Source organism: Rissa tridactyla, chromosome 14, assembly GCF_028500815.1.
Source record: "Rissa tridactyla isolate bRisTri1 chromosome 14, bRisTri1.patW.cur.20221130, whole genome shotgun sequence".
Lineage (NCBI taxonomy): Eukaryota > Metazoa > Chordata > Aves > Charadriiformes > Laridae > Rissa > Rissa tridactyla.
Window position 1 is genome coordinate 13,185,858 of NC_071479.1, and position 14,648 is coordinate 13,200,505.

Sequence of the window (14,648 nt, forward strand, 5' to 3'; positions counted from 1 at the left end):
TCTCAGGTCTGCTGTGACCATCTGCAACCGCACGGTGGCAACCACAGCGCGGGAGCTCGGTGCGGTTCAGGCGGTACGAGGTAGGGAAGCCGGTGGAAGTCATGTCTGGCCTGTCCTGGCGTGATGAGAGAAGAGCACCAGGCTCGGAGGATGCTCTGGCCAGCGCTTCTCTCGGGCTGATTTTTGTACTCGGGTTCCCGCCTGAGGAGGTACAGAGATCCTGCCAGCTTCTTGTCCGAAACCTGCATAAGATTTATCCCTGATAGATTGGTCACTTGATTGAAAATGTGTTTTTTTATACATTAGGACTTAAACAGTGTTATGCTTTCTTTATGAATTTAATAGAATAAAAATATATTCCGAGGAGTTCTGAGCAGTATTTCAATTACTTTATTTTTTAATTAATTTCCTGCACTCCCAGGTTTGTGCTTTCAGTAAAGTGTCATTCTAATTAAGACTTTGAAATCCCTGATTTTTGGGGGACTCTTGTTTTTAAGACTGTTTTGGCTTGATATTCCTGAGCAGGTTTATTTCTGCAAAGGATGAGGCTCAAGCAACTTTCCACCTCCCCAGAGAGGAGGAGGCTGTGACATAAGAAGCTCTTCTACTTCCTAAACCACTGGATAGTCTTCAGATCTGTTAGCTTAAAATGTGAACTGATACAAAGGAAACAAAACACATTGGCAGGAACTTGTTTGCTTTTGCAGTGAAGAGGAAAGGCTGGAACTGGTCCTTGGAGCGGGTCCTGTGGGAGTTCAGCGTGAAGGCTGTGCTGCACGCAGCAGGATTAAGATCTTATTTTTGGACTACTGCTTATCTAAATTCTGTCCCAAAGAGCTTTGCAGAGTTAGACTACAAGTAATGCCTATGAGGGGTGTAATCCAGGGCTTTCAGGTAAGAAGAAAGGATTTGTACTCGGTGCCGAGCTTTATGAAGAGGTGAGGGAAATCCATGAGGTGACATGGGCAAAGATCTTCATCCTGGGGTGAGGAAAAGGGTTTTTTCCCCAAAGCCTTTTGTGTAAACCAATCCTAAGAAAATAACGCCTTTAAAAAGGCTCTTAATATCTTCAGAAATGAGGATACTTGCTGGTGGATGGGACAAAGAGCCAGAGCTTTCCAAGATGTGAAAAGAGAAAGAAAGTCTGGTTTTGTCGCTGCCCTGTCAATAATATTATACGAAGACAGTAAACTGAGAAGGCAAGTCTCTCTCTGGTGGTACCTTCAGACTGTCAGCCCTGGGCAGCTCCAGCTGGACAAGCTCCTTCGATCTCCCTTGCTCGGATCCTTGGCCTTGGTGGGATAAAAGAGCAGGGAGTGGTTGGAGTGACCTCTGGACCCGAACAGTGCAGTCCTGTATTTATAGATGGCTGCATTTACATTTTTGTCTATTAATTTAAAATTCTGTAAATCCTCCTTCGATCTGCATGTAGTCAATTATAAACAGCCTTGCACATAGTAATTGTGTAACTTCAGTTTCCCTCTTCGGAGGAAGAGGGTTCTGTGTATCTTTGTTTACAAAAAATCCCAGAGCACCTTTGAGATCAAGCAATACCTATTACAGCCTGAGAGGCGTCCCCGGTACGCCTGCGTCACTGCTCGGCTCGGCGGCTCTGTGGGGCGGCTGATGGGATTTGGCTCCATGGGTGGAAAAACTCAGCTCCCTGGTGAGCCACGGCTGAGACCGAGGGCTGTTGGTGTTCACCCGCGTAGTTCCCTGAGCGATGGCCAGATGGGAGTGCCGCCTCATTGAGTCCTCCGCCTGCTGCGGTGGTTCCCGGCAGAGCTGCCTGCCTCCCCTTCCCTGTGCTCCTCTGGCTGCTTGCTGTGACGGCGTGGAACAGCATCAAGACTTGGAGCAGCCTTGCTGAGAGACGACACAGTGTTATTTGCCTGCTGCCCCCTCTCCCTTGCTTTTACCTGTCAGCCTGGGAGCCTCCCCTGGGACAAAAAAATGCAGCTTGATTTTGGAAGAGGTCCCTGTGCTTCAGCGTGTGGAGCAAATGGAGGAAAATACAGAAGGTGGTCAAGGTTTCAAAAAGATGAGTGTTGGAGGTTGGCCTGTGTATTGCAGTGGTGGTGGGAAGCTGGCCCTGGAATTGCAGCAAGGCCAAGGTCACCTGGCCACTTGGTCTTGCGTGTGCCCAGGTCGGGGCTAGGAGAAGGGGGCACCGTCATGGTGCTCATCGTGATCCGCGCCAGGCACGGGTTTGTGCTGTTCGGTAAAGGGCAGGACCAGGAAGCTAAGCAGCTGAAAAATACATTTCCTTTCCTCCTGTTGAATTAATCCTCTGAGGGATTGGTCTTCAGGTCTGGCTCACAGGACCATTGGTGCGGAGGCTGATACCAGCAGAGGGTGGAGGGCAGCGGGAAGGTGCGGCCATGCCTTCGAGCAGCAGCTGGATGTCTTCCGGCTTGCAGAAATGGTGTAGCCCAGGAAAATGCTGTGGGGCAGGTCTCTTAGCTCGCTGAGGATGTGATCATAGAATCATAGAATCTTCATGGTTGGAAAGGACCTTTGAGATCATCGAGTCCAACCAAACAACCTACAATCTCTGCCACTAGAGCATGCCCTGAAGTACCAAATCTAGACGTTTCTTAAACACCTCTAGGGATGGTGACTCAACCCCCTCCCTGGGCAGGCTGTTCCAGTGCCTGACCACTCTTTCAGTAAAGTCATTCTTCCTCATATCTAACCTAAACCTCCCCTGCCGCAGCTTCAGACCGTTTCCTCCGGTCCTGTCATTATTCCCCTGGGAGAAGAGGCCAACCCTCACCTCTCTCCACCCTCCTTCCAGGTAGCTGTAGAGGGCAATGGGGTCTCCCCTCAGCCTCCTCTTCTCCAAGCTAACCATGCCCAGCTCCCTCAGCCTCTCCTCAGATGCCCTGGTCTCCAGACCCCTCACCAGCCTGGTCGCTCTCCTCTGGACACGCTCCGGCACTTCAGTGTCCCTCTTGTACATGTGATGTAGAAGGCTGCAGTGTCTGCCTGGGAGAAGGCCTCCCTGGAGAGGTTGTGCTTACCCTAATCTTTTTTAGGCCTGGTGGTTGTCAGAGGAAAGGTTTCACCTTGTCTTTTGCTGCTCCTATCCCTGTATCCACTGGGTGGATGTTCCCCGGGCCGTGCTAGCTGCTGCTTTGAGCCAAAGCTCGGCTCGGCGGCACTTGGAGGCACAAAGAAACCCTGTCCCCGAGGAGTGCGGGGAGCTGGGGGTGGCGCGGTGTGACGCAGGAGGCAGCATGCGCTTTGTGCCAGCCGGGTGACCAAGGGCAAACGTCAATCCAGCTGCAGGCTTGCCAAAGCAGAGCGCGCGTGCACTGTGCAAAGTGGCATTACAGCACCAGTCTCCTGATCAGATGCTTCAGGAGGTCAGGTTTAGTGGGACCAGGAGGCTGAAGGAGTGACGTGGCTGCGCTGCTGCTGCCGGAGAGCTGGGGGCTGGGCCTGGCAGAGCCTGGCCAGGGATGAGGAGCCTCCGCTGGCTGGAGATGCTGTGAGCGGAGCGCTGGGGTGCACCAAATCTGCCAGTGGCACTTGGTGGCGGGCTGCTGCTGGGACCCGCAGCTCCACACTGCAGGCAGGAGTGGGCATGAACTAGAGGGACCACCCGGCTGCTGCGCGGCCTGGGGAAGGTGTCGGTGAGAGTGCTGGTGAGGGGCTCTGACCCCACAAAACGCACTTTCATCACTGGCTTTTCTCAGCTTGAGCAATCTGTGCGCTTCTGGCGGGTGTTCATTGCTCCGAATTTACTCTGTAAGTGATGACTCCAAATCCAGTTGAGGCATCCCGTGGGGCACGGCTGGGTGGTGTGTGACAGATTCAGTGCCACTTGGCTGCTGTGTCTTGCAGGAGGGCACAGTCTGCCCCTGAGTGAGGTTCAGGGATGCCAAAAGCTAACGGTGATTTTCTTAAGGCAGAAAATGGGGGACTTGTCTGTGGGTGGGAGAGGGTGGGCTGGTGGTGCTGGAGGGGCCGTCCCTGCCATGGGCAGCTCGTAGTGCAGAGCGGGTCAGTGAGCGTCAGGTTTTGCAGGCAGGAGAGGTGGGGCTGGGGGTCTCCCTGCACATGCCGCTCCTGCCTGAGTCCAGATTTTGCCCTTTCTGCACAGGCTGCAGCAGATCCTATGGTTTGGGAACATGCCAAGGGACGACGTGTGTGCCCTGCTCAGACTAGCAGGCAGGGATGTTATCAGTCCTCAAGGACGTTCAAGGACGAGGCCCTGGAGCAGCTGCTGAGGGGTGCGCATGGCCAGCACAGCTGTGCGGCAGGCTGGTGGGAGGGGCAGGCGTTGCTGTGGGATGGGGCTCAGCAGCAACCTCAGCCTTGTTTAAAGGACCAAAGTAAGACACACTGCCTGTGGGGTGACACATCAACCAGATTTTTCCTCCCCTGGGGACACGAGAAGGGTCTATGTACACAGTTTCTCAAGCTATCATCTTCCCTCTTCTGTCAGGACCCAGTTCTGTGGTGCTCTTTTCAGTGTCAGCAGTCTCCTGATTGTCCCACGTTGGCAAGAGGAGCTTCAGCAGGTATTTTGGCAAACATGGGCAGTCCCTGTGGTGCCTAGGGGCACTCGTCAAGGGTTTCTTCTAGTTGGGTATGCTGCTGTGCTGGTCTTGGTGTCTAAGAAGGTGCAAGCTCCTACCAGAGACTCTCCTGCTGCTGGACCTTGAGGCAGTTGCTCTGCGGTGTGCATTCTCAAATGTCTGCAAGAGGCTGCAGCACCTCCTGCCCTGGGAGCGCAAATAGGGTCTCACCTCCCCATGTGCTGCCTGTTTTCACAAAACCAAGCACCTCTGAGGTCTTGACCCTTCTGTCAAACAGGGCTGAAATGACGAGTGAGCCCCAAAATTGTCCAAGGCAGGACAAACAAGTGGAGGCAGTGTGACTGCACAAGCCTTTTCTAGAAGATACCTCCCAAGGAGCACAAAGGGAACAAGTATCTTGCACTGCACTGAATGACCTACAGAGTGATGTCAGGCTGTGCTTTGGAGGACATGGTCATTCCATGAATTTGTGTCTGAAAAAGGCAAGTGCTTAGACCCATCTCAAGTCTCTCTGTGTTCCTCTCTTTGTTGCCCTGGTCTGCAGGGCCAGCTGGTCCCCCGTCCGTCCTCAGCAGAGGGATTCTCCCTAGGCTGGACCTTTTCTGCTAGGCTCTTTTGCACCTGCTAGAAGCTCCTCTTGGGAGCACATCCCAGCTGTGGCTGTCACACGTGTGGTTCTATCAATGATCTTTCACCATCTACCTGCAGAGACCTCCAGTGTTTGGGAGAGGCAGCTGTCACCCCGCAAGTTCCCGATGGGGCGGTATGGCTGCTGGCTGCCTTGGAAATGCTCAGAAGCACTTGGCATCCTGGGCTGGGCTTCACATGAGAGGCTTAACTGTCTGCTCAGCTCCTGCAGGGACATCCTTTGACCTTCGTTTAATTCCTTCAGTGACAGCAAGCACAGAGAAAAGAACCCAGAGTCCTTGATAATCCTAAACTGATTGAAAGCAGGGGTGGAGGAAGGGTTGCAAGGCTCCATTAGAGCAGAGCTGCTGCCTGGTGGTGCTGCCGCAGCCATGCCGGAGCCCCTGCATACCGGCTTGGGAGGAGCTGGGGGCACCAAGGAGGCTGGGAGAGGTGGCGGCATCGTTTAAGATCTTGCCAGGGGAGAAAAGCACCTGGACAAAAGAAGGAAATTCTTGCACGAGGAAACAAAAGTGGCACTTAACGCCTGGCTCCTGTGGTTTTCTGCAGAGCGATGCAGGGGCTTCTCAGCCATCCACACGGTGAAGTTTGTTGCTGGCAGTGTCTGCTCGATAGCGCTGTTCCTGGTGGGTTGTCTCTCTGGTGTTCGTTTGCCTTAATGATGTGGACGCTGGGGCCACCGAGCCATTGGCTGGTGTTGATGGTGCTGCTCGTGTGATGTTCAGCTGGATTGGGCCTGAGCATCGAGACAGCACCTCTGTCTTCGACACGTGCCGACGGTCGCTTGATAGCTCGCGGCTTCCCTGCTGGCTGCAAGGGCAGACAGCTGCTGCCGGGGCTGCTCTGCTGCCGCTGGTTGCAGGGAGGATGATCCGTGCTCACAGCTGAGGCAGGACGGCGTGGCAGGGTGCTCTGTGGAGCGTAGCTGGTCACGAGCTTGGCCGGGTGCATCACGCAGCCTGTAAAGGGGTGCCTGTGCTGGGAAAAGCAAAAGGGGAGAAAGGAGCCAGGGTTCCCCTCTTTCCTTAGCACTGGAGATGTTGCTATTGATGGACGTTGCAGAAGGAGCAGGCAGGAGGGAAGGCAGGACAGATGGCCACACCTGAAGGCGAGACCGCCCAGCAGCGGGGGGAGGCGTGCCTGGCACCGAGCACCAAAGTAACTGGGGATGCATCTGCATCCTAACGTGAGCTTTGGTCATGGGATCTTCACCCCGCAAATAGGCTTGCCTGGCCGACCTGTCGGATTTGCTGTGGCCGCTGACGCATCTGCCCTGTGAATGGAGTTGATTCTAGTCCCTGTGAATCCCTTTTCCTGTTTCCCCTGAAGAAAGTGGAGCCGTGGAGCTGTGGGTACCCATGGCACAGCCTGACCAACAGCCTCGGGGTGCCAGGCTGCTGACGAGCTCCTGATGCCACACATACAATGTTCCCGCTGCATTTGTGGTACTGGTCGTAAGGAAAATGTCTGAGATGGTCACCGATTTGAGGGAGGAGTTTGTAGCCCAAAGTTGTAGCCTGACTTGTGAGTACCCCTGGGTCGGGCAGCTCTGTGGGTTGCTGCTCCCCAGATCTCAGCGCAGTAACAGCTGCTTGTGGATCCCGTGCTGCAGCGGAAGGACACTTATGAAGATGGTTTCTCATCGTACAGCTGCATCTTAGCAACCGTGTTTACAAGATAGTAGTAAATGGGCAGTAAATATTCTTCAAGTCAGGTATCTAGAAGCCATTAAGAGCCTTAACAGCTAGTTATGTCTAAGTGCTGGCTTTCTGCACTAGAAGGTGGCTTTGAAGGTGCATCTTGTGCTGTGATCTGCAGAACCTGCCTTTCATGTGGTGAACGTGACCTGTGGACATCCCAGGGAGGGATTTCTGCTGCTTCCCCTGCCGGTGGTTGTCATGCAGAAGTACAGGGGGCTTCAAGACACCGTGTCTGGGGCCTTGAGGAGATGTGGGCAGAACCTGTGGTCTGTAGCAGCTAGATCCTGCTCTTCACACGTCAGTGCCCTGTGCCAGCTCTGACGGAGGGTGTCTACGGTGCTTCAGGGGAAGAGGGTCTGTGACACCCCTGAAGTGATGTTTCCTGCTGTACCCAGCCAGCCGTCTTTGCTCCACCTGATCTTGTTCTTGTTGGAAACTACCCTGGCTGGTTAATGCCTCTGCAGAGAGGATTTAAGGACCCTCACCCAGGAGAGGCTGTTCCAAGCATCTCCCCTGTAGCCTGCGTTGCTGCTCCTGGCCCCGTGTGCCTCCGACCCTGGCAGTGCCAGGCATTCCCAAGGAGCCGGCGGGGCCAGAGAGGAGGGCAGGGGCTTCACTGCCCCTTCTCGCCTGCGCCTCTCCCTAGCCCCTGCTGTTTGGTGGGGACAGGAGTGCTGTGGAGGGGACGGAGGGCTAAGCACTTGCCTCGGTCACACATTGCTGTCCTGCTCGGGAGCACAGCAGAGTCACTGGTGCAGCGCAGATGTCACCAGCTGTGTTCCTCGAGTCCCAGCTACCTCCTGCTCCTGCATCACCCGGATTTTTATTTGTCTTGTCCTCATCAAGTATCTGAAGTGAGTCCCGGGTGCTCTCGTAATGGGGCTGTGTGGCGGTGTGCTCTCCCCTTTTCCCCTTTTCCCCCCCGGCTCCTGCTCAAGCCGTGGCCACCAGCGGGAGTCGTGATGGGTTGCACTTGGACTGTGGGAGATGGCTGGCAACATAAAACACTGTCTGGAGCGGAGACCTAGGTATCTTGCTCCCATGCGAATATGTCTATAGGCCAATTCTCTTACTCCGTAAATAGCGGACAGCCCAAGAGCCCTTTGAGCTCTGCTGCACGGCAGCGGCTGCACGACAGGATCTCCCCTGGAGTGGGGACGCTCACTTAAGGTTCTGCCCCTCGAGGTTGAGAGATTCCTTGCCGCAACAGATTCTCGGTAAGTGACTAATAGCATGCTAAACTTTGAAATCTTAGCTAAGGGATCTAAGGATTGATTGTGCATATATAATCCTTTAGACATAAACCATTGACCAAGCCTGGGGCTGGGATTGGATCCAGCCGCACCCAGACTCCTCTCTGAGGAGGAGTTTAGAAAGCCGGGGGGTCCTTTCTGAACCTCGTGACTCAACGGGAGGGTCTCCCTGACAGCTCTGTCTGACCCTGGCCTCTAGGCAGTAAATAACCAAGTGTACCCTGGCATTGAATCTCGTAAAACACTGTCGCATTCACTACTAATTTTGTTAAATCACTATTTTATGTTAATAAACATTTCACTACTTCTCTCTTACAAGTGGAGTTAATCACTCCGCCTGCGACAGGTTACTGTAACCTGCAGGTCACCCTCGTCCCGTGTCGCAGCAGCGTCTCTCTCAGTGGAGAAACGCTGCGGTGCTGGTCACACAAGTGAGGGGGGTCACCCTGCTCCTGCCCCCTGGGCGCAGGGGGAGGCCAAGCGCATGGTGGTGGGTGCTGTTGTGGCTGCCCTCAGTGAGCACCCACGCCCCGGGGGGTGAAGGGGTGGGATAGCAGCTGGGAGAGGAGCCAGAGCTGGAGGAGAGGTGAGGAGACTCGGCCCACCGTCAGAGATGGGAATAGAAAGTCCTTTCTTTCCTCAGGCTTGGGGTCGCGGGAGCTCTTCTGGCTTCATTCAAACGCTGGGAAGTGCCAGGGCCTGTCACCGTTTCATGTCTGGGGTCTAACAGCGGTGTCCCGGCGGGACCGGCCGCTCCGGGCAGCCCTGGCCCCGGCGTGCAGCGGCGCGGCCCGGGCAGGGTCTGAGCCAGCCCGCCGCGGGGCGGGGGTGCGATGCTCGGGGGTCGCTTTCTCCGCGCTCCACCGAGGAGCTCGGGCGGGGGGGCAGCTGCGTCGGGAGGAGCCGCAGCGCTTTATCCCGGGAGGGGGCGGCGGCAGCGGGGGGGGAGCCCTGGGGGGTGGGGAGGGGGTGTTCGGGGGAGGCGATGCCGCCTTCGGAGGGGGCCGGTGCACGGCACGGGGGGTGGCGCAGCGCCGTGGGGCGGGCGGGGCCGAGCCGTGCCGTGCCGTGCCGTGCCGTGCCGTGGCGGGCCGAGGGCAGCGCGTCCTGCGGGAGCCGGGCCCGGCGGGGCCCATCCGGAGCGGGTGAGTCGGGGCGGGCGGGGGGCGCCGAGCCGCCGCCGGGGCTGTCCCGCGCCGTGTCCCCACCGGGAAGCTCCGGAGCGGGCGGGACGTGGAGCACCCCCGGCCCCGCTCCCCGGGCGTTCTCCACCTCCGGGAGCCGAGCCCTGGGCAGCGGCACCACCCGCCGTCCCCACTGTCCCCGGGCGGCGGCGGGCGGTCCCGGCGTGCCGGGTACCCAGACCCTGCCGCTCGTAGGGCGCTTGAGAGAGCTGCAGGGTGACGCGGCTTCGTTAATTAACCCCCTTGGGCTGCCCTGCTCCCCCCTTCAGGGATGGAGACCGAGGTGATTCCAGTCCCGAGGGCCTCCTCTGCGCCGTGTCCTGAAGCCTCCCGGGGGGAGGGAGAGCCGCTCCCGGGAGCGGTGGCGAGGAGGGGATGGGGGAGAGCCGCTCCCGGGAGCGGTGGCGAGGAGGGGATGGGGGAGAGCCGCTCCCGGGAGCGGTGGCGAGGAGGGGATGGGGGAGAGCCGCTCCCGGGAGCGATGGCGAGGAGGGGATGGGGGAGAGCCGCTCCCGGGAGCGGTGGCGAGGAGGAGCAGCTTCGGGGGAGCGGTTCAGCGGGTCTCCTGGCCTGGGCTGGTCCCGAGCCGAGCCAGAGGTGGTTTCCCATCTGCTGCCCCCGGCACCTGTTCGGTGGTCCCAGGAGACCGATGTCTCTCTCAAACTGTCCCTAGTCTTCATTCGGAGAAGGGCTCTGGGCTTTTTAGAAGGCTGCCAGAAAAAAGTAGACCCCAGGGGGGGCAGGGGGGGGAAATAGAGTTTGTGCTTGGCGTGGAGTTCCTAGGCTGTTGCTCTGTGTCACCCTTCCCTGTCTCCGAGCCAGTAGTTTGCCTTTGATGCTGCTTGCGCACCCCGTGCAGACGGTGGCTCAGCGTGGTTTGCTGAAGGAGAGATCTGTTTTCAACCCAGTCTCTGCTTTGCAGAAAAGGTCCCTCTTCCCCTGCTCTCTCACGGTGCGCCTGGCATGCCGACACCGCGCTGCCCCGGAGCAGCAAGGAATGGCTCAGGGCAGCTTGGGCAGGATTCTCCCACATCTGTGGCCCAGCAGCTCCAGTGTCTATTTCTCCCGTTTCCGTGCCAAGTTCAGCAATTCCAGTGCAGAAACAGTACCCGGGAGAGAGCACACTCGAGCTGCAGGATCCTGCCTCCTGCTTCAATCCCAAATGTATCTTGTTTTTCTTTTTTAAAAAAAACCCACAACCACTCAGACAACAAGGAAAACTGAGGTGGAGGCTGTGTAAAACCTGCATGCAAAGTTGGGGTAAAGTTGCGGGCTAAACAAATGGTGAAAAGCCAGCACTCGAGTAGTGAAAGCATTGCTGACAGTCACAGCGTGGCACAAACGTGCAAGGGGCCAAACAGCCGCCGGCTGGAGCTGAAGTGTTCAAAGGGGGGGTACCTGCATGTGGATGGGTGTGAATCACAGGACGGGAGTTACAGTGCTGCTGTCGCTGAGCAGGAACAGACTCTAAAGCCAAGCTGGACCCGAGCAGTGAGGCTGAGGGATGCACCGGGCTGCAAAGCTGGGATGTCAGCTCATCACGGGGTGGGCCCGTCAGCGTGGGGAAGACCGGGCGGCACTGAGAGCCCCACAGGGACCTTGCTGGAGGGTCCTTGCCTGGCCCACGGTCCTTCCGCAGGCAGGAGTCAGGGCTGAGTCACTCAGGGTGGCACATACCTCCTTGTCCTTTTCCCGTTGAATCTTACTCTGCCGGGAACGGGCGCTGCTGCAGGAATGTCACTCTCGCACCTGGCGTGGGGGCTGCGTGGGGTGAGCTGCAGCTGTGCTTCCAGCATCTCTTCCGCAGGGCCACCAGGCAAGGTCCTCCTCGCACAGCAAAGCCCCCAGCAGTCCCCACTGCTCTGCTTGCTCTTGGTACACTCTTGTTATTTTCTCTCTAAATTATTAGCCCTGTGATCATCAGGTTTGGTGCTTTCTAGTGATGTTTCAGAAGCTCCTGAAGCAATGTGTAAGCTCATGGGCTGAAACTGGAGGTCCTCTTGTAACCAAAGTACCTTTCTACAACAGTTGGCAGAGCTTTTGGGAGCATGTTCAGTATCTTCAGGCTGCACACAAAATGTACCCGCACCGGGGGAGCGGCACAGGAGTTACCTGAAAAGCACCTGGCATAAATGGGGAAGCCCAATTATGGCAGAAACTGGGATTTTTCTGCAACCTCCCCACCACTTGCTGTATGGAGAAAGCTGCTGCTTGTCATCCTTGTGAGCACAAGAAGCTGATTTTCTTCTGCTGGGGACTGGAAGCCTGGCGGCTTCCTGCAGTCAGAGCTAAAAACATCAGGGCCTTTAAAGAAAACACTTCAGGGTCATTCCTACTGTTCAAATGAAGCCTTGCGTAATCTTCTCCCCCAAGGGCAGATTTTGCAATGAAAACTTTATGTAAAGCAGCAGCCTGGGTTCACGTAAAGTAAGGCCATGGGGTTTTGACTTGGAGCACAGTTTCTGAGGCAACTTTCAACTTTGAGCGTTGATGGCAAATGCTCCTGCCCCATCTGATCTTCATCGTGAGTGCTTAAGGCTAGAGGTGTACATCTGGTGCCACCGAACATGGAGTGTCGTGTTGCTGCTACTTAGCAGGTGTTCGGCCCGTGCCGCGCTCCCCCCGTGTCCCCAGGGACAGCTGTGATTAGATAAAGTGCGTGTGCCGTGGGTCAGCTCCATCCTGCTGCGAGTTGGTGGAAGCTGCTGGAGTTACAGTGGGGTGGGAAGGGGCTTTGGTGTCCCGGCAGAGGTAAGCTGCACGAACTGCATCCTCACCAGCCTCCTACTCCTCAACCGCTGGGTCGCCGCTGGGGTTCCTCTCTGCTCCTCTCCCTCCTCGGTGGGGGAGTGGGCATCGAGCAAATTGCAGCGTAGGAACCCGCAGTGGGCATGAGCCTGCCGGCTGACGACCTGCCCCCACGCTGCCGCTCCGCCAGCGCTGGGTTAAGGGCTCTGCAGCGACAGTAGGGGATGGGAAGAGGCGGCTGCGGTGGGCAGCACTGCCGGCCGTGCAGCCCGGGCTGCATTCGGTCTCGGCAGGTCTAACTCTCCCTCCCCGTGCAGCGGGCCATGCTACCGAGCTGGGCAACTTCTGGACAAAGTATGTTCTGGGGCTAAAAATGCATGTAGTTTCGAAAGCTTTATTGGGCAGATTCACAGAAGAAAATCATGCATTAAGAGCTGTTCAGTGCAAATCACCATGTGCTCTGTGCTGAGCTGCGAGGGGGAGCCTGGAAGGCAAACGGGCAGAGCCGAGTCTGCGAGCCCAGGGGTTGGGGGGGCCCTTCTCACCCCTCACGGCTCAGGCTTGACACCCCACGTTGACACTGGCTCATCACACAGCCTTGGGCAACTCACTTAATGTGCTTTTCGTATGTTTTAGCTTTAGCGATGGCCAAGTCTTCCTGCTTTGCAGTAGTGGACTGGTATGAGAGAACGTCTGCAGGGAGCTGGGCTTGCCTCAGGGGCTCAGCCTGCTGAGCTGCATTGGTAAGAAAATGCTCATCTCAGTATTTCTCTTTCCTTGGCCCTGTGGGAGCTGCTGAGTGATACCTTGTTCCCTGGAGAGAGACTTTACTGCGTTCGGTGTCCCTGGCATTAGCTGGCTGTGATGCTGTGTGCAGAGCTCTTGGAAACAGCTTGCTTGTCTTGAGAAACTTTTTGTAACGTGCTGTCATGCAAATACTGCTTGTTTATCTAGCATTACATGGAGACATGGATTTAATGGGGGCAAGTGAATGACTGATTTCCCTAGCGGGGTAACCTGACTTTCTGAGGCGTGCAGGAGAGCTGGGCGGCTTGTCAGCCAGCTGAAGTTCAACTTCCCGCAAGTCATGTGTTTTTTAACAGGCCGGTGGTGGATTTGATACATCCCGCCATAGTGGTAGCAAGAGAAGGGCTCGGAGCGGAGAGGGGGGACAGCGGTCCTGGATGCTTGAGGCAAACTGGGCTTGAGGTGTTGCCCCCAAGGCAGACAGGCAAACCCTGCCCTGATGCAGCAGGATTTGAGCTTGCCCTCCTTCTCTGCCCTGGGAAGGACTCGTGTCTTGCAGGATGTATCCTGGAGGCTGTCGGAGCAGGGACCGTCTCCCCTGCATCTGCACAGCCCGGCTGCGGGGAGCCAGGGCGAGGGCCGAGTGCAGGGCAGGGATGCGGTGCCCAAAAGTGCTGCCGAGATGCTGAACTTCTGAGAAAGCACTCGGCTGTCGTGCTGAGATGGGGCCGGTTACCTCCATCTCAAAGTGCGGGCTTTTAAATTATTTCTTACCCACTTATCTCCTGCAGCCTCGGGCAGGAAGATCACCGTGGTTTTAGTCCCTGCCTACAGACGAGATGGAGCGGCCCAGCGCCCGCGGGGTGCTCCCTCGCTGGCGTCCCACCATCAGCAGCGGTTTATTGAAGTAGCTTTTTTTTTGCTGAGCGTGAGTAAATCTGTTGCAGGGGGGGAAAAAAAAAAAAGTTAATGAATGTAGCTATGTTTGCAATTCAAAAACCTCTGCCACAGCTGAGACCTGGAGCCTCAGTCATGTTTCTTGTCACACAGAGTCTTGAAGATTGTGGGTTTTCCTTGCGCGCCTGTTGGTGCAGCCGGTGTGGCAGAGGTGGACAGTTGGCCAGCGTTGGCCATCATGCCAGCATTGGCTGGCACGCCAGCTCCTGGGAAGATTTGGGTGGCAGAGACTGAGAAACGGGCTGGCTGAAACAAGCCCTCTTCAACGCTGGTGAAGCTAAGGCAATTCGTCACCTCCCGACTGCGTATAGTGTGGGAGGGGGAGGTTTGTTTCTGTGCACGGGTTACACAGTGTGATGAAAGCAGGTCTGAAAATGTGTTTTTTCTGGTGTTGAGAAAGCTTCAAAGCACAGCAGCATCTGCCAAACCCCTTGGAATAATTTTGCTCTAGGTTTTTGCAGGAAAAGGGCTAAGAAGCAGAGAAGGGATTCTCTGCCCCTTATCTATGAAAGGTTGAGAAAATTTGCTCCAAATTCTTTGTCTTTTGTTAATTTGTTTTAAGCTGCCTGGGAAGATCAATTGTTTAGCTGCTGAAGACCGTAGCTCCAGCGTTGGGGACGAGCCAGCTGGGGTCGATGGGGCTGCCATTATTAATTTTCCACTGCTGGGAAAAATAACGTCTGAGATGCTCTAACAGGATTTCAGCTTTATCTGCTGGATATTTACTACAGTCCTGCTTTGGCTGGAGAGCGGAAAACATGTAAGGGGAAACACGTGCTGGGGGCTTCTTAAGCTTGCAAGGGGCAGAATGTCTCCCAGAACGACCCCTCTGAAGCAGCAAGGTTCCACACCGGCTTTACCATG

At 56.2% G+C, this 14,648-nt stretch overlaps 1 protein-coding gene across 4 annotated transcripts in view; it reads left to right on the plus strand.

Annotated features, from left to right (window-relative positions):
- The window catches only part of LOC128917357 (dual specificity testis-specific protein kinase 2-like), a 43,038-nt gene that overhangs the window by 1,994 nt on the left and 26,396 nt on the right, over positions 1 to 14,648 (plus strand). Inside the window, exon 1 of one of the 4 annotated variants that reach the window (XM_054220216.1) lies at positions 9,225 to 9,293. The exons of the other annotated variants lie outside the window; for them this stretch is intronic. The gene's annotated coding sequence lies outside the window, so the exon portion shown is untranslated. Of the gene's footprint in view, positions 1 to 9,224; positions 9,294 to 14,648 lie in introns of those variants that run through there. 4 annotated transcript variants of the gene reach the window in all.